This window comes from Vicugna pacos, chromosome 7, assembly GCF_048564905.1.
Source record: "Vicugna pacos chromosome 7, VicPac4, whole genome shotgun sequence".
Lineage (NCBI taxonomy): Eukaryota > Metazoa > Chordata > Mammalia > Artiodactyla > Camelidae > Vicugna > Vicugna pacos.
The window spans coordinates 66,058,940-66,078,898 of NC_132993.1; the positions used below are offsets into that span (position 1 = coordinate 66,058,940).

The window sequence follows — 19,959 nt, forward strand, 5'->3', positions numbered from 1 at the left end:
AGAGGTCTAAAACTCACAGTGAACAGCAGACAGAAAAATACTAGAAACAAAAAGAAGTAAAACTAAGAAGTTAATCATAAGAATTATGGCATCAGATTAGGGAACAACAGAAGTTAAGTCATTGTATGAGGGGAAGACACATCAGAGGTAAAGGTATATAAGAAATGTTTTATAAATTACTAAAGTTTTCTTTAAAATACCAACTTGGGGAATGTTATATTAAATTATAATAATAAAAAAAAAAAAGGGCACAGAACTCATGTTTTGAAACGACCCTCCTTTTACATTTGGGCTAAATAGATGATTAGGTAATGGAAAACAACCTTTCACTAATTTCTGATTCTGAAAAACAGGAGTCAGTCCAAAAACAGCATATGATCAGGATCCATCTGCACAAAAGCCTAACACTGCAAATGAAGTGAAGAGCTCAATATGGTTGAATCATTATCAATGTTTCCATGACACTTTAAGAGAAGCATAAACATGGTGGGGCAGGGGGTGGCTACCTCCTTGATTTGGGCTATTATTATTCAAATCTTAAGACTCTCAACTGGCATTCTAAGTAATTCTTCTAAATAATGGTGGAAATTAATTTCTGTGTTATGATTTTTTCAGGGATTATTCACCATAAATCAATATTTATTTCCACTAAAGAACTAAAGTAGATTGCTTTTTTCCTTTAATCCACCTGGAAATATTTCTTAACCCAGAACAGAGGCCTTAGTATTAAAGGGCTTCTTTAATTTATATTAATCTATTGTTAAATTATTAAAATAAATTTAAAAATTAAATTAATAGATTTTTATTTTTTAATAATATTTTTACCCATTATTTTTAAAGTAATAAATACTTAGGGTGAAAAACCTAAGAATTCAGGACGTTCATGGTAAAGGGTGAAAATATCCCCTTCCTACATATTGTCCAGGCTGCAGTTGCCTCCTAACAGGTAAACATTTTTGACAGATTTTGTGCCCTACGTGACAAGTCATCTATGCACATTCAAGGAAATGTGTAGATACATAAATACACATATATCCTTTCCAGTGCACAAATGAGTTTACACTATCCACACTGTTCTGCCACTTTATTTTTTTCCTTAAAGTAACATTGACATCAGCCTCATTCTTTCAACAATGGCAGAATAATCCATCATAGAGGTGAACCATAATTCATTTAAACAGTCCTGTTCTAATGGACATTTATCCACTAGAACTATCTCCATTTTTTTTTTGGTGTCATAAACCATATTGTAACAAACATCCTTTCATATATTTTTGTGCACTTCTGTCAGTATATATGTAGGATAGATTGCCAGATGTGGACCTGGTAGGTCAAAGAAAATGTGCATTTAAAAATTTAATGGATAGTTTAAAGGGCAAATATAATTATATTTCTTTACACATACCTGCTTTAAAAGATGCACTGCATTTTAAAATAATAAAAGGCATTTTATTAAAAATTCTATATTTCAATAAAGACTATCACTTAAGCCAATTTTGTCAAATCTTATCAATGATAAAGGCTCTTCATATCTTCATATGACTTTCTTGAAGAACCAGATGCTTTACAGAAATAGGTATTACGTACAATAACCTAAGACAAATGTAGGAAAAGGGAAAAGACAGCATATTCTAACAGTTTGGCTTTTCAGTCATCTGACAATCATAGCTTTATTCCTTACTGTCTCTTTTGTTCCAGAAATAAATCTATTGTCCTTGAAATTTTCTTCAGACTCCTTGATTTAATAACACAGCCATAACAGTACAGATGTTTATTTTTAGCTAATTAGTTAGCTGTAGCTAAAAAAAAATTACCAACCTCTCTTAAAATGAATTATATGGTAGTTCATATGTCATATTGGTTTATCTTCCCTCTGGAAAAAGCTTATTACAAATTTTACTCTAGGGAAGTCAAAATAATCATTTATTTGCAAAATTCAAAGACAAACCACATTTTTATTAAACGGCCAGAGAGATCTCAAAAGAAAAGCAGAATTTATTATAAATGTGATGAGATAACACAAAGGAAGCTAAAAAGCCTGGGTTATAAAACTATGAAAACCCAATAAAGGGAACCAATGAGAGTGCGGCCACAAGGCCATAGTCATCTGCTTTCCATCCAGATCCTCAAAGGAAATCACAACTTTATAAGCTCCAAGACGGGCCAGGGCTGCCTCTTCTAAAAAGCCTACTCAGATTCCCTCCTCCTCATAGAATTAAACTTGCTAACCCTCCTCTGCATTTTCATATTTTCCGTCTTTCTACCTGCATTCTTATTTCTATCCCAGGTCTCCCACTAGACTCTGGTCTTCTTTCAGGGAAGCACAGGTGCCTGATCTATGTTTATATCCCCAAGTGTGCTGTTAGAGAAAGAGCCTCCCAGAATCAAGCTTCCTCATCAAGCAAATGGGGAAATTAAACAATCCACACTGCCTCACAAGAGTATGCAGGGGATTCCATGAGATATAAAGTCAAGTCCACTGTAAACCGCTAAATAATTAGGTAAGAGGGTGCAGTCAGGCAGTATTTCCTCCGTAAGAGATTCTATCGTGTCCCTTTAAGTCTGATTCTCATACTTTATTTGTTAAGGCTAACATTTCATGGCTTTAATGGATAACGCAGGTGACCGTGTCTCCCATCCAGAGAGTTTGTTTAGGCAGCTCTGAGGTTAGATCCAAGAATCTGCAGCTTAACAAATATTCCATATTTTTCTTACTTTAGGATTATACTAGAGCAATGGTCCTCAACCTTGACTGCATATCAGAAACACCATGGAGAGCTTTCAAAATCCCAATGCTCAGACTGTCCTCCAACTCAATTAAATCATAATCTCAGGAGACAGATGCAGGCATCAGCATATTTTTAAATGCTCCAGATGATTCAAGGAAGCTGCAGAGGCTGAAAAGCCGTGCCCTAGAGAAATGTTGCTCAACAGCAGGGTTCTCAAAACTATCAGAATCTCCCCCTAGTTCCCAGGCCTTCCTGCAGAGCTGCTGAATCAGAATCTCCAAGGAGGGAGGGCTCCAGACTTTCTAGAGTTGCAAAAAGTTCCCCAGTTGATTCTGATGATCATATTTGGAATTATTAACCTAAAAATATTCAACCCAATACCAAAGCACCCCCAGGTAGAGGATATCAGAAAGACTGAGATCTTTGAAAGAATTAAAGTGTCTGTCATATCCTGGGCATTGTGCATGGTGATGAATGACTATTTCATGATGACTGATGAAGTGAATATTAATTTTTCCATTTCAACAAGTGAGAAAACGTAGATTTAAAGACCGCCTTTACACCCAGGTGTGCCTGATGCAGGGTCAAGTCACTTTATCCTGGTGATTCTCTAAGAGTGGTTTCCAGCCCCAAAACATCAGCTTGTTAAAAATGCAAATTCTCAAGCCTCTCCCCAGACATGATCAAAGTCTCTGGAAGCCCTCCAGTGACTTCAATGCACTTTAAAATTTGAGAATAACTGCTTCACTCTACGTCTGCCTCTGCATTCTAAAACTCCTCATTGCTGAGCTCACTGAAATCCTATTCTAGTCCCTGAGCAGATGCTAACTGAAGCATAAAGGATATAGAGCCATATCTCTTCTCCAGACTCCTTCTCTTGTTCTCCCCAAATCATCTGGTTTTATCAGAGACACAATGGAGGGTAAAAGGTGACATAAGAATATGCAAGAATTTTGCCATATATGGAGCCAGGAAGAGCAGAGCTACTTTTCGTAGGTGCTGGTAATAGGACACCACACAGGATGCTGTGGCCAGGACTAAACGGACTATAGTGATTAATGTCCAGTTAGCCTGGAACTAAGGAGTGTCCCAGGATGAGGGTCATTCCGTGCTACATTCGTGAAAGTCACAGGCAAATCAGTTACCCCTTAAAGGGACAGGGTCAGTGAAGACACTTCCAGACCAAAACACCACCCTGCATGCCTCGTGATGCTGCTCTGCTCCCTGAGTCAAGACTCTCTCCCACTCTGTGGGCACCAGTCTCGGGACTGGCCTGCTACCCTGCAGATCAGGGCCCATGTCCATCATCCTCTTCCACAAGCGAGACCCTTGCTCACACTAGCACAACTCTCCACCCTGGGCTCACATCAGTATCATAGGGGAAGCTTTTTAAAAAGATCAAGCCTATTCCCAACCAATTATATCAGGACACCTGGGCATGATGTTCATCTGCCCAGAAGATTCCAACATGCTGCCTTAGGTTGAGAAGTTACACTCTACCCTAATACCCTTCGTAGAAAATGAAGACCTGCCCGAACTCTCTTGAACCTTAAATTCCTCCCAGGCATGTTCACTGCCCAGACTCCTGTTTGTGGCTGCAAGGCTGGAATCTGTTCCATCAGGAGTTTGTCTGCAACAGCCTCTTCCCAATTTCCTCCTGATTGGCACTGACATAAGGAATCTGCCCTCCTCCTACCCTTGCCATTCCCTCAATGAGAAATGACATTTTAAAGTCTCCTTGAGTCAGGAATATTCTGAGTCTCCCCAGGGTCACCTGCATCAAGGAAATCCCTAGAAAAGCTGTATCTTACATTGGAGAGACTCCACCAGCCCACCCTGATTAAAATGTATAACCTGGGATTATACAGAATCAGACTGGATTCACAGAAGGGACATGGGTTAAACATCTGTTCAGGTACAAAGTGTAAGAGTATCTGATTTTACAGGCTCTCTAAGGAAAGTAGAGGAAAAAATCTCATTTTACAGTAAATTAAAATTAAATAAAGCTATCACACGGCCAATAATCCATGGATTAATACTAGTGCATGTCAAAATCCTTACCAGTTCATGACAAAATAAGAAAAATAAGGGCAATTCAGTCAATTTCTCAAAAATCTAAATATATTTACTTTTTTAATCTGTCCTGTGTTTTGAGATTAGCTATTGCCTTCTCTTTATTAAAATTATCCATTTTTAATTTTTAATAGGCTTTTTCTTTTCAAATAATTTTAGATTCACAGAAAAGTTGCAAAGATGGTACAGAGAGTTCTAATATACCTATCATCCAGTTTCTCCCACTGTTAACATTTTATGTCAGCTGAGTACATTTATTGAAACTAAAACACTAGCACTGGTATGCTACTTTTTACTAGGCTCTAAACATTTATATTTCTTTAATGTTTCCATTCATTTTCTCTTTCTGTTCCAGGAGCCAATCCTGGGTACCATATTGCACTAGTTGTCATATTTATTCTTTTCAAATTGGTAGAAACAGTAAACAGAATTTAGGTATTTTGAAGGGGCTGTTTCCATACACGGTAAAATAAAAAGATTGGCAACCCCATATTAATCCCTAAAATTTGTTTTGTTAGTATACTGGGTTATGAAATATAAAGCCAGCATCAAGCGTATAAATGAATACTTCTTAGACTCTAACTTAGTACTATAGGTTTCAAAAGACAAAAAAACCCCCAAAACTACCCTTATGTAAACAGGCTTAGTTTAAATGACTTATTAAAATGTCATTTTTAATATAACCCATAGAAATAACTTCCAAAAGGTTACTCAATAACGCTTTGCTGTAATAATAATCTAGGACTCCTCATGGCCTGAGATTGTTCTGGACAACCCTTTCAAGGATGTTTGTATAGTGCAAAGCCTTTGAAGATAGAGATATCTCCCTCCAGAGCAAAGAACAAGCATGTTTACTTCCTGTTATAAAAGACTCAGGTTTTCTAAATTCAGAATTTCTCTAGTGACACAACAGACTGTGTGTACAGGTGTCACCTGGCCCTTTCATTTATCACCCTCTGGGGACAAAGGCTCAAGATACAAGTCTAAGAAAGTGTTGATATTCTGGCTACTTCTATTGCCATGGGTAACAAAATCCTTTGTCTTTGACCCAGGGGTCTCTAGTCTTCTGCCAGCACAGAGGAAACTGTAACAGACTAATTTGTTAGTCTGTTAGTCTCTCAGCACTTTGCAGCTTTATTGAAACTTGAATTTCCATTTCCCCCCCAAAATTAGGGGATTTGTTTAACAGTAGACCTCCACTTCCACATTTCCACTTTCCTGTAGGTCACAAATCAGCTGCAGATGAATAAAGCACACATTCTTCCTTTTATCACAGCTAGTTTGCCTCTCATTTATACTTCTGGTTGATACCTTTGGACATTTGGGTTTGCCATCCCTTTCCAAGTTCCAGTTGTTCAAGCAGTCTCCAAAACATCAGCTCATTCCAACATCTAGAGTTAAATGATCATTCAAATTCTCTGCACTATTTCAATATTCATTGATAAGCCCTAGAAAAGATTCTTCAGCCAAAAAAAATCTTAAAAACTAAAAGTAGTCAAAACTAAGTGACAAAAAACGAGAATAACTTCATTTAAAAGATTCACGGTTTCTGTTGAAGAGGCAAGATATATAAGAATATTATTGTAGCAAATATTCTTGAATATTATTGTAGCCAAAGTTTCCACAAGAAAGGAGAAAAGAGACAGAACTAGAAAGCCACCGGGTATAAACAAAAGTGATAAGGAAAAGAGTCTTATTGGAAGACAGCAAACACCACAGAAAATAGGGGCTATAACTTTCTTGTGAGCGTTCAGGTCGTTTTTTGTCTTTAGTTTTTGTTTTTTTTAAAAGCCCTTTAGGGACCCAGTCAACTTACAAACTGTTTTGACTATTGTGCAGGAGTCTTTCCTTATAGTGAATTACCCTGGGTAATGTCAGCTGTGGAAAACAAAACATGAAAACAATGATAGGGTCCCAGGACTTACAGCTCACAAGCACCCAAACTGAATAACTGGTAAAGTCTTTTGAGAAGCAATCCATTTTTAGAAGTTAGGCTCTCCTCTTGTCTGCAGGCTCAGGCACCTCCAGCATGTACTTTAATTGTTTTACATTAGTTATAATCAAAATGCCTTCTGTATTAATTTCCTAGGACTGTTGTAACAAATTACCAAACCCTGAATGGCTTAAAACAACAGAAACATATTTCCTCACAGTTCTGGAGACTGGAAATCTGAAATCAAGGTGTTGGTAGAGTCATGCTCCCTTTGAAGGGTCTCGAGAAGAATCCTTCCTTGCTTCTTCCTAAATTCTAGTGGTTGCCAACAATTCTCAGTGTTCCCTGAGACGCATCCTCGAATCTCTGTCACTGTCTTCATATGGCATTCTTCCTGTGTGTCTGTCTCTGTGTCTAAACTTCCCTCTATAAGGACACACCAGTCATTAGATTAGAGCTTTCCAATTGAGCACATCTGAAAGGACCCTATTTGCAAAAAATAGTCACATTCACAGGTACTAGGGGACATGAATTTTGAGGGGACACTATTCAATATAGCACAACTTTTCATCTCTTTTAATGTGACCAAATGAATTTTTATGTTCATAATCCAGAGATTTGGCTTCTGAGAAGCTTGGCTCATTGGAATAAACTGCAGGTGTCTATTATAGCATCCTTCATATAAAAAGATTAACCTGTATCTTAATTACCTCTAGCCAGCCATTCTAGTTTCCTATAACTTCATTTAACAATATTCATTATTGCTACACAAATAATACAGTACACCTGACCTTCAGTTCTATTATTAAGTCAAACAGAGCTTCCAGAATTGCTTATTTTTAACCACAGAATAGGCAAGAGAAATTATTTTTTCAGCTCTCAGGTAATCATTTATAGACCCATTAATATAAAAATGTCTGATCAGACTACTAAAACATTTCAGGTTCCCACAAAATGCTCCTCAGCAACAAATTACTGTAATGCAGAGAGAGTACTTATCAGGTTCTCTGTGATGAAGTTCTAAACTGGGAGAATGGAAAATCAATGTGGACCACATACAGTGACTATATAATTATAAACTCATGAAATTATAACTCTTTCCAGGAAACTACTACATCATTGTATCTTTTTACAAACAACAAACTTTAAAATGTGTTGCTCTATGTGAATCCTTTAGCATAAAACATACATATTATCTAAAACCTTATTCTAGGTTAAGGTTTGAACATTAATAAGAAAAAATATAAATGACTAGAAAACTGTGGCACAAAAAAGAAAGCATACTCGGCTTCTCTATAAAAAGGAAGAAAAAGATTTCTGTTCCATCTGAGAAGGATGTTTTTGTTGTTGCTTTCCTCTCCTTTTTTAAAGAAAATATAACTATATGAGGGTTTGAGGTAAAGAAGAAAAGGACATTTTTTTCTCACTTTCACTGTGAACTTTTTCTTTCATTTCACTTTGCTCCTATTGCATCCGCCCATCTACTCTTTTTGTGAAGAAGGAAGGATAAATAAGGAAGACTTCAGGCTGCCAAAAGAAGGCTGCATTGCAGCATCTCTTTTCTCTCTTGCACCTTGAGCCTTAAACACTGTGCTCAAGAACTCAATACTGGCATTCAATGGCCATTTTTACTCCTCCATGGATGATTTTGAATTATCTCAGGAATTATTTAAAGGTACAAACAAAGGGTTGGCTTACTAAGGAGGAATTTCTCAAACAACATCCTTTAGGGAGGCAGACTAGTACTTAAGGATTGTACCTGATAAAAAGTGACTCTAAGCCTGAAAAAATGAAGTAGTTTTTTCTTAGCAACTGCTTCAGTGGGCACATGTTTGTCATTTCCCATTTTTTTTTTTTAATACTTACGGAGTTTCCTATGGGGTTAACCAAGTGTATCTGGATCTACCTCATAGATGCAATGAGAAGGCTGCTATAGTAAAACATTAGCTGGAAATCTGATCAATTATCTCCAAACTCAACTGAAAACATTCAAACTATTCAATACCATGGTATTAATTCTCCTTTATTGCCTGCTCTTATTTTTGTAGTGGCCATTAATTCACCAGAAAATAAGAATTTTTTATAAATAAATTTTAAAAAATACTAGTTTGGGACAATACCATGGGAACAATTTGTGATTTTTTTTTTTTAGCTTCAGTTTCAAACATGTCAAAAACAACATTTTCACAACTTCCTGCTCAATCATAATTACTTTAATAGTTAACTTTTATTTCAAAAAATGTTTTGAAAATATATTTGCGTAAGACATTGTATAGTGCAAAGATTAGTTCTGTAATTAGAATTAAAATAGGAACATTATTATAAAATAGTTAATTAGTTCTATATATAGAAATACTGTTAGTGCTACTTTTAATTTTTTTAATTTACAGCTAGCTGAACATGTCTTTTTAAGTTTATAGATAATGTCTCAAACATTAACAGATGAAATAATTCTTCAGATACTTAACTGGAAAAAAATCTTACACTAGAAAGAAAATAAAGAGGACTTTCTACTTAAATAGGTTACAAACAGAGCTTAGAAACAGAACTCATGCTGACACCAGCTGTCACTTTCCAGTTTTCCTTACTCCCAGCACTAAGATACCTGACCTGTATAAACTGGTAATGGGCCAATATATTTTCTTCTGGCTACAGCGTTAAGACTACTTGCAATCTTCACAATGCCATTAAGGCAGCTGATACATTATACACAGTGATGGACCTTGAGCAACCTTGCTGGTCCCAAGGGAAAGCAAAATTTACTTAATCCCCAAAGAATTTTTCCAATAATGCAAAGAGAATTAAATTATGAAATCTGAGACCTCCCTGAAACCACACTGATGACAAGATGGCAGAGGAACATATGTCTGCACAAGCCTGCCAGGGGAAAAATGCAGTGTCCAACACATCAAAAAGATATTAAATAGATGACTTGTGGATAGATGACCTGTGGTAGATTAAAAAGTAAAGTTAGGACACATATCGGGAATAACTGTTACATGTAAGGAAGAAAAACATTTTATGTGTTTGTTTATTAGATTTGTGTGGCTCTTTCACTCTCTTCCCTGGCAGGGTGTGTGTGAGTGTGGGTGTGCAGGTGTGTGTGTTAGGGAAGGGAGGAGGATGGGCGCTTCGAAGCACCTTGGCAGGGATACAACGAAATATCTTCTAGTCTCTTGCCAGGATGAGGACATGTTTCAGCTTAGCTACTCTTGTCCATAAAAACTTCACATTTCTTCCACATGCAGATGCGTGTACACATAAGCATAAGATGGGCATACGAGCCACGTGTTTGCCATGTGCAAACTATTTCATATGGTTACAGTTCAAAAGCTACAGCAATTCCCTCTACTGAACAATACTTAGTCTAACTTCTAAGTAGTACTAAGGAGATCTAAAAATAAACCGTAAGAGAAAATGGTAGAAAAAACAGGGCTTCCTTAGAAGGTATTTACTTTTCTTTAGGATAATGGAAATTTTACATTTAGAATTATAGAGATTCACCTGAACCCAACAATTACATCTTCAACACATGGCTTACTAAAACAATTGTTTAGGAAGATGTGATTGCAAATAGTAAAATGAAGTGCAGTAATTTAAATATTTGCATTCTGATTCCTCTGCTATTATAATTACTGGTTTCCATAGAGAGAGTAGACTATAGTGGATAACAGCATGAATTCTGGCACCAGACTGCCTGGCTCCAAGTTCTAAGGCAAGTTAGTTAAACTTTCTGGACTCAGTTTCCTCATCTGCAAAATGAGGATCCCAAGGGCATTGTTTGGGAACTAAATGACTTAATATACGTGAAACGCTTATTAGACTAATGCCCGACACATAGTAAGTACCACACAAGTGTTTGCTATTTCTCCAACTGCTATAAGTAATCCTACTCCTATTATTCCTCAGTCCAGTTACAGGTATTGATCCCATCAAGGATATCAATATGATTCAAAGTGATAGCGACTGTACAAAATGGGAAATCCAGGATGGTAAAATGAGCACCTATGGGTACAATAATTATTCGCAAAAATTTCAAATTCTGAGAATGATACAAAACAGAAGCATAGCAAAACTTACATATTTATGAATTCTGTTATGGTATGTTTTATTAGCTGAAGAGAACATGCCACCAATAGCCTTAAGGAAGCAAAGTGAGTTTGGCTTTATAAGGAGAAGAGGTTAACCCTTCCTAGCAACTGGGATTAAACCCCTGGCAGCAGTTACTGGCCCCCAAGACTTAGTCCTGGAGTTAACAGATAGAAAACGAAAGCACAGTCTTTCCACCAGACAGTAACATGTGGTAATTATCAATCAGTGAAAGCAGCTCACTAGGCCTCCCACATACCAACCATCAAATATATGGTTTTTCCAGCTATACTATTGTTCAGCATTTAAAAAACGTTATGTGGGGAGGGTATAGCTCAGTGGTAGAGGCATGCTTAACATGCACAAGGTCCTGGGTTCAATCCCCAGTACCTTCATTATAAATAAATAAATAAATACATCAAAACCTAATTACCTCTTCCCACCAAAAATTAAAAAAATAAAATACATTATAATACTTCTATAAGGATATCACGGCTCTTGTATTTGTAATAGAGAAAATCAGTAAGTCCTCCTTCTGATATAATTCACCATTTAAAACTGAAAGTATTTAAAAATGGGCAGCAGCTCAAAACCACAGGACCCTAAAGACAAGGTTTCCTGCAGTGATCCTATTTGCAGTTAAAGAATCAATTCTAAAACAGAAGATTCTCGAATTGAATCCCACCACAATCCCTGAAATTTAATTCAATAACCTCTTCTCAAATTCCTAGATAATTAACCCTACTCGTATATTTACTTTTTAGAAAGCCTAGATCTCATTTTTATAGGATTCTTATATCCTGAGGTTTAAGAAAAATCATTTATGTCAACAGTTTGGAGGTAATGAAGTTATTAAATATAGTAAAATTTACAAGTAATTTAGCTATAGCTGGTAATTAAATATTTGGGTATAAGGAAAATATCTTGAGCAATATTTTTTAATCATTGTAATATTATTACTAGTCAGACTGATGTTAAGTTATGGCTAAACTATTTCAGAGAATGGACTTGAGAAAAATTTCTCCAAGTTGTCTAATTTTAAAATACGTCTATTTGTGGTTAACTTGTTTTCCAGTAGTGTAAAAAGATACCAGATCCATAGCTATGACATCTGAAATTTCCGCTCTGGCAGAAAGAAACTGTGTGAGGTACCCACATGCCCATCCCACAACCTGTGACACCTGCACCTGAAGTTTTCCTTCATCCTTCACCAGGGGCTCTGCTCTCAGAGTTTGGGCTCAGTGCTGAGAGTTCTTAACCTAAATCTCACAGAAAACGCAGCAAGAAGAACATTAACACAGATTCTAACATATGGATAGTTGCATCTGCCAGGCATTCCTATCTCTGCTTCATTAATTGTGATCATTTTAATCAACTCTGTTTACACACAAACAGTTAAGGAATATGTACTTCCTAATGGACAAAATAGAGACCTAATACCCTTCATTCTATGGTATATGAACTGTATCTCGAAAAAGCTGTTTTTTTAAAAAAAAATCCCAGTTACCATGGCAGCAGGCGCCCCCAAAGGACCAACTGAAGTTCTCTGATTGATAGTCTGCCCCTCAGCTAGTCTTAAAATGCACATTGCTGAGTTTCTTTACTGGATAAAGGTCTCCCCATCTCCACAGAGTCAGGGGAAATGCCTAAAACTTCAATTTGAAATTTAGGGTGATAAAACTAAAGAGGTTAGGTGACAATTTCTATAAATAGATTCATTAAAAAAAATCCTTTCTAAAATCTTCTCAGGCCATAGGACTTCATTACTGTCTAGGTGACTAAGTATTATTCGCTTATCCAAGAGGTTCCGAAAAAATTTTAAAAAACCCATTCATTTAAAAAAGCTACAGTAGTGAGAAATCAAGATAGGAAGCATGTTTCTCAAATGTAAGGGGAAGTTTTAAATGAGAATGGCATTTTGGATGAGAAATGCAGTTGCTGAGTTGCTCTCCTTGAAAAAAAAAAAGGAAGACAAGATTTTTAAAAGCCTTTTTATAGATTTTTTGGCTACAGTGGCTGTTGCTTGCATTTCATTTGAGAGACAGCCTCAAAAACAAAGATAACCTAAAAGCTATTTGAAACACACACACATACACACACACACACACACACTCACACACACATGTCTCTACTTCAGATTATCACTGATACAGCAGTGTGTCTGACTCTGTACTAATGCATGAAGCAAAATTTACTGCACACCAAGGCCTGGTTTTTCTTTTCTTCTTAATCACTTACTCTTCTTGCTTCTGTAGAAAGAACTAAGATTCTGGATGGTAATGCTGTTTTGAGAATCAATAAGGAAACTTGATATCCAGGATAAGCAAAAACAGATTAACCCCTTAGTTCATCTTTTCTGCTGCAATAAACATATATAAAGACACTTTGGCAGATGAATAGCTATTTTTGTGCTCCCCAAGGCCAAGAAAAGAAATGGTTCAAGCATTTATGTACTATTGAATTACATGCAATGAATTTGAGAAAAACCTATGTCTCATAAAAGGATATGTTAAATAAAGTCTTGTTATTTAAAAAAAAAGTAGAAGCAGCAAAATGAAGTCACTAAACTATAGCATACACCTTAAATTTGCTTAATTCTATCACTAATGACAAACTGAGGACATTTTTTACCTAAAAAAGGAGTCAACAATATCTTATAGTGTCTTTAATTATTTGTGGGGTTTTTCTGGCAAAGAAAACATCTTAAAAGACATCTTAAGAAACATTAGCCCTTTAACACACTTTTGTGCACCTTTTGAAGTATTCAAGTATTGAGAATTATGTTCCTTGCGGAGAAACCCATAGAACAATATAAGCAAGCTTGAATACAATTCAAAACCACAATTTCCTATGGCTGCTTTTCAGGTTTATAGAAGTCACAAAGTTAGCACATAGTCAGGAAAGTGTCTGCTGTCCTGACAGTCGCCATATGTAAATTTTTCTAAGTGATGTCAAATATCTGCCCTCCACTAGTATTTTTTGCCAGTCACTGACATATTGTGGAAAACAAAAAGATGAAGGCAGAGTTTTTAAAAAGTATATATTTTTTAAGAAAATAGAATTGAGTTGGAAATCTGACTTAGGGAAATAAAATCTAGAGACCCTACCTGTAGCAGAGCCACCTGCTAGGAGATGATACTGTTCTAGGCCAGAAGTCTTTCATGGAGCTCCAACCCCAAGGAGGGAAGATGGATGTAACCAGCAGGATAAAAATTACTTTGCAGAAAAATTCAAGCTTACTCTTTGCTTCTACATCAATGCCCCTGCTACTCTGTTTTCAGAAAGGACAGTGGCCATTTCAGTTTGCCTAAAAAATATTTTTAAGGAAAATTACACCACCATTCCATCAGATGAAACAGTTCCCTAGAGTCACAATAACCTCTCTCTCCCCTTAAGCAGACACTTTCCCCTCTGACACCTGCTTCCCAACACACAGCACTCTCTCCAATTCCTTTACCCATTTCCAGACTTCAACTTTGACCCACTCTGCTTTCTTATCCATCTTCTTACTGCCACTAAAGACACAATTTAGACATTGAGACAATGATCCTTGCACTCAATTCAACTAAGTGATGGGTAGTAACCAGTTAAGAGCCAGTCAAAAGTCAATACTGTAAAATGGGGGTCTCTGTACCTATCCATCCTTAACAATTAGACTCCTGATCCAAAGACAAGTTGGGAGTGCTCACATACTGTTTAGAAATAATTTGAACGAATATAAAAGACACTCAGCACCTATTACTTTTGATTATTATCATGAGATCAAATAATTTAACCAAAAAAAATACTATCAGAACTAATAATATTGATGACTGGTCCTGCTCTTTCATTGGCAATAACACAATAAATCAATCCTATCTCTATCAAGATGTCCATTTTTACTTTTTGACTCCAAGGAAATCTGCTTCCTCCCCTACCCAGACATATACAAAGGATTTATCATTCCTCTCCTGTCGTTCTAAAACTCCTACTATGGCTATTTTCTTGAGAGGTGAAAAATAAAACAGGCTTTGTACTAGAGTATGTCTTTACCACTTCTGCCCAAGGCAACTAATGTTACAGAAAAACTACCCCAATGCATAACCAAATTTGAGAGGAATATCTAAAAGGTCTTTAAGTAGACCACCATTTCAGGTTAAAGATAAGACTATGAAGGAGTAATTGTTAGGTACCTCCAAAAAATGAGATTATATATATATATAAATAACAAGTCTAAATAAAATACATTTCAATTTTTATGGTTATCCTATTTTACATGCTGTAGAATATATGGTAGATAACCTGGTAAAAGAGTCAGCTCTGGAGACGGATAACCTAGGTTCAAACTGCAGTTCTACCACTACTACTGTTACTTTCAGCAAGCTATGTGACCTCTTGGTACTCAGTTTCCTGTTTAGTGGGATAATAGTTATAATTATAATCACAGGTTGTTTTGAAGATTTAATACATGTAAATTCACATGTCTGTCACGTCACGAGCAATAAATGTTAGTGATTATTATTATGAGTATTATAAATTCTGCTTAATCAGAGCCTATATAACTGGAGACCTACAATAACCAGAATACTGGCAGCTTCAAGATGAAATAGCCAGCTAACAATAAACAGCAAACTGCATGGTTTAGACTCATTTGCTGCTAGTCATCAGTTCCAGCTTACTTTGTCTTAAGAATCCAGAGGCATATTTTTCCACAATCAAAAAGATTTTGTTCTCAGGGTATTCGGATTAGTTGAGGTTTTATGTTTAAGGAAAATTTTTTAAAGTTTATGTCAAACACACAAAAGTTCCCCCTAAACTAAGGGGCAAATTTAGAATTTAATTTTTTAATGAATTGGAAATGTAAGTGAAAGATGAAATTAAGTTTTTTTAGCATGTTTTATAAAGGAACAAAAAAACCCATCTTTTTTTCTGCTTGATGCCTTTATCTTTGTAATCTTTGGAAAAAAGGATTAAACAGAACTTTAAAATCAGAATTATGAATCCATCTGATCAGAATAAACTCCCTTCAATGAGACATAGACTGTCTTGCAGATTACAAATCATTCTTAAAGATCACTAAAATGTATTGCATTTTACTGTAAATATAAAATTGCAATCGAAAGCAAAATCTGGACTCTGAGAGACTGCATAGGATAATCAACCTGACTTCTTCAACAAATAAATTGCAATGGAGAAGAAAAAGAGAAAGAGGCAGGAAAAGATTTTTATAACTTACCGAAAAAAAGAAAAAAACTAAAGAGGCAAAACTAAACTATAAGACATGCTTGGATGATAAAACTATAAACAAAAGTAAGAAAAGGATAACCATAAAAGTCAGGATAGTGCTCACAAATCTTACAAGAGGAGGAAGGGGGACTTGGGTTTGGGAAAAAGCACATGGAAGAGGGGGCCAAGCTCTATTTCTGAAACTGGATAGTGGGTATAAGGTGTTCACCCTTTATTCATTTCTGTGTCAGTGTTATATTTTACAATTAAAAAGGTTTTAAAAATAAAATTGCAATCTAAAAGATTCACCAGGCTGTACACCAGAAATTGACACATTGTAACTGACTATATTTCAATAAAAAATAATTAATTAATTTTGAAAAAAAATTCACCGAAGTAGCTAATAAGTGGTTTTTCATGCAAATGTCTTCCTTTCCTCACATTCACACTCATACCCTTAAATCAAATGCACTGCACCAGGATTTTCACAAATAAAGGTTCCATGACACTTGAGCAGAGCCATTCACTAGACTGGTTTCTAGCTATTGTTTAAATCAGATTTTATAAGGATTTGATTTTAATTTTGCATCCTCAAGATAAGTATGCCCATGTTTGTACCAACTGACCAGAAATGTTCTTTCCTACAGTTTTGTGTTGATCTCACATACCCCTTCATTTACTGCAGTTCCAGAAGAAAAGCCAACTTAAAAAAACAAAAATTCATAGGCCTCTTAGGGAAGGTGTTGTGGGCTGAATTGTATATTGTATTCCCCTAAAATTCATGTGTTGAAATCCTAACCCTAGTTCCTCACATTGTAACTATATATGATGGTAGAGTTTTTAAAGAGGTAATTAAGTTAAAATGAGGTCATTAGGGTGGGCCCTGATCCAATATGATTGGTGCCCTTCTAAGAGGAAGAAATTAGGGTACAAACACATACAGAGGGAAGATTATATGAAACACAAAGAGAAGGGCCATCTACAAGCCAAGGAGAGAGTCCTTAGAAGAAACCAATCCTGCTGACACCTTAAACTTGGACTTCTAGCTTCTAGAACTGTGAGAAAATAAATTTCTTTGTTTAAGCCACCCTGTCTATGGTACTTTATTACGGCAGCCATAGCATACTAATATAAAAGGTGAAAGAGAAATTTTAAAATTTAAGTTTTTTTAAGGTAGTAGATGGATGAAAAAGAAAAATAAAAAATGCTACAGTTGTCCAATTTTATTTATTCCATAATATATAGTAAAAAAGAGGAGTTTAAGGAAATTCTGAGTCATTAGTAAAGAAAGGAGAACTAACAGACTCCACATAAATAGAAGCATCCCAAAGATCTAAGCACAGAGGCAGAGACATGAGGGAACCAGCAGGAAAATAACTGGCTACTGACTTTGAATGGACAAGGTGGGACACAGAGCTTTCAAATGTGGTTCCCGAGAAAAACCGAGAGAATTTTGAGTTAGATTTTTAAATGGACTGAAAACAAATGGAGGTGATGGGTGAGATCCAAGTGGTTTTCTTAGTAGGAGAAAGTTCTCTGGCCCTAGGGTTTGGATGAAGTTTGATTTATCATTTCCCTGGTTGGATAGACTTGCAAGTTAGGCAAACCATCCAGGTAAAAAATGCAAATCTCAGGCTGGAAAATCAGCAATGGTTGTGTGGTAAAGTCAGTGCTCTGGGTGTTATATGTACCCAAGGAGTCTAATGATCTCAGAGTGGGCTACGCTTTCTGATCGAGTACATATTTCCTGAAGAGGGATACTACTGTAGCGAAAGCTATTGCTGGATCCACCCTCCAGTCTTCCACGCTCGTATTTGCATTTCATCATTCCACTGATGGAAATAAATGGAAATAGACAGGGAACTACTTGCTTCCTTAACACTCTAACTTAGTAAAGTAGTAAGATACACTCTGCATTCAGAAAATCGTCATACAAAGTGGAGAATAAAGCCAAATAATCAAGGATGAGAATGAAAGGAGTCCAGTACCTTCTAAATAGAGGTAAATTTTTTCCAACTCTAAGCAAAGTGGTTCCATTTTCTTATGCCATACCCAGAAGAATCTTAATTTGCTTTCTGCAGTAACGCAGTGACATAAATCAATCTACCATTCAATTAGTCAGTTTAAAGTAAATTTAGAATAACTTTCTAGAGAGACTAGCACAATTATTATATGTAGATCACTTGCAAAAATTAACAGATTTTGCATTAAATGTGTATCAGTTAGAGAGATACAGATGTATAAAGATGGAAAATGTCCCAATGTCTGAAATTTGCTTTTGTAAGGGAACAGAATTTGCCAACCCAAAATGTCTCTTTGGCATACAGATCATTTGGAGCTGAAAATAATCAAGACCCAAAAAGACTCAGGAAGAAACTCTGACCATTTCCTTAACTGCCTGAAGACTGTAGACAGAGGACCTGTCCCCGGAAGGGAGCCATCAATATAGAAACCATAGTACAAATTAGGTCTGTAGACAGGGAGGAACCTAGCAAAATCTGTTGCTAAAGTTCCTGTGTCCCATTGTCTCTGCAGGGCCCAGCAAACATTTGATTACTGAACATTTGCTTTTCCTTCTCCATGTCTTATTACCTTCATCCCCTTTGAGGTCCCAAACGGTATCCCCAACATCCTCTTTTGTCTTTAGCTGAAGATAGTATTTAAGGTGAGTGGTTCAGCCACTTTGGCCAATTATTCAGTTCTCCTGGGTCTCTCCAATTTGTACATGTTATTAAAGTATTTTTTTAACTAAAGAATAGAGTTTATTTACTAACAATATATAAATATTGATTTGTTAGTTGTGACAAATGTACCACAGCAATGGAAAATGTTAACTGAAGAAATTGTGGTTACTGGGTGTTCAGGAGCTCTTAATACTACCTTGCAACTTGTCTGTGTTTAGAATTTAGAATAAATTCTAAAATAAAGAATGTATTTACATATTTTTAAATGGCAACATTGGATGTCTTTTAATAAATATATAACATAATTTGGTAAGTTTTAAATAACTCAAACCCACAATTCAAAAATTGTACTTCATTGAAGTTTTGATTTAAAATACTACACACATAGAAAGAGAGAGAAATGATTGTCAAAATTTCATAACTGTTGATTCTAGATGATGGGTATATGGGAGTTCATTGTAGTAGTCTTTTTACTTCTGTGTATGTTTGAAAATTTTCAAAATAAAAAGTTAATATATAATTGCAAAACCCAATTCCCTTCATGTTGTCACTTGACTAGGATAATATAATTTATTTTGGTTATTGGTAACAGAGTTTAAATAAAAAGCTTTATTATAGTAATATATTTAATTTGAAAAGCAGTAAACATAGGTTTTAAGGGAAAATACCTTGGGAAAATGTTTATAACATGATATAATATTAACTTTTAAAAAGCAAGACACAATACTGTAAGTATATATGATATCAACTCCGTAAAAAATGAAAATATAAATATATGCACAGGAAAAAAATAGTAGAAGGAAACACAACAAAATGAAAGCAAAGTTTATGTGTCAGTGATGAGTTTATGGATGACTTTTCCTTTTTTGCTACATTTTTCTCTACTAACAAGTTTTCTAAAGTGCGTATAAGTCAAATTTATAATCAGAAAAAGAAAGCAAGTAAATGGCATTATAATTCTGATAGAATAGATAGTCTAAACACTGTTTAGAAGAAAACAAACACTCAGCTAAAACTCACTCTAAACTCACTACTAAACATTGGGCTTAAAGAAACTCTTGGGCGGTGTTCAGTCTCATATGCCTTCAGACCTCATCATCAGTAGACAGGAAAGAGACACACACACTCTTATGCCTATAACTGGAAGAGGCTTTTATTAGTGTGTAATCTTTTTCAGAGCTTACCTGACAAGAACCAATATCCTGAGATGTTTGTCTCCAGGGATTTGAAACTCCCTGGGGCTTCC

At 35.7% G+C, this 19,959-nt stretch overlaps 1 protein-coding gene across 7 annotated transcripts in view; it reads right to left on the reverse strand.

Moving 5' to 3' along the window:
• ADAM22 (ADAM metallopeptidase domain 22) overlaps positions 1-19,959 on the reverse strand; it is a 200,415-nt gene that overhangs the window by 74,673 nt on the left and 105,783 nt on the right. The window lies entirely within an intron of this gene.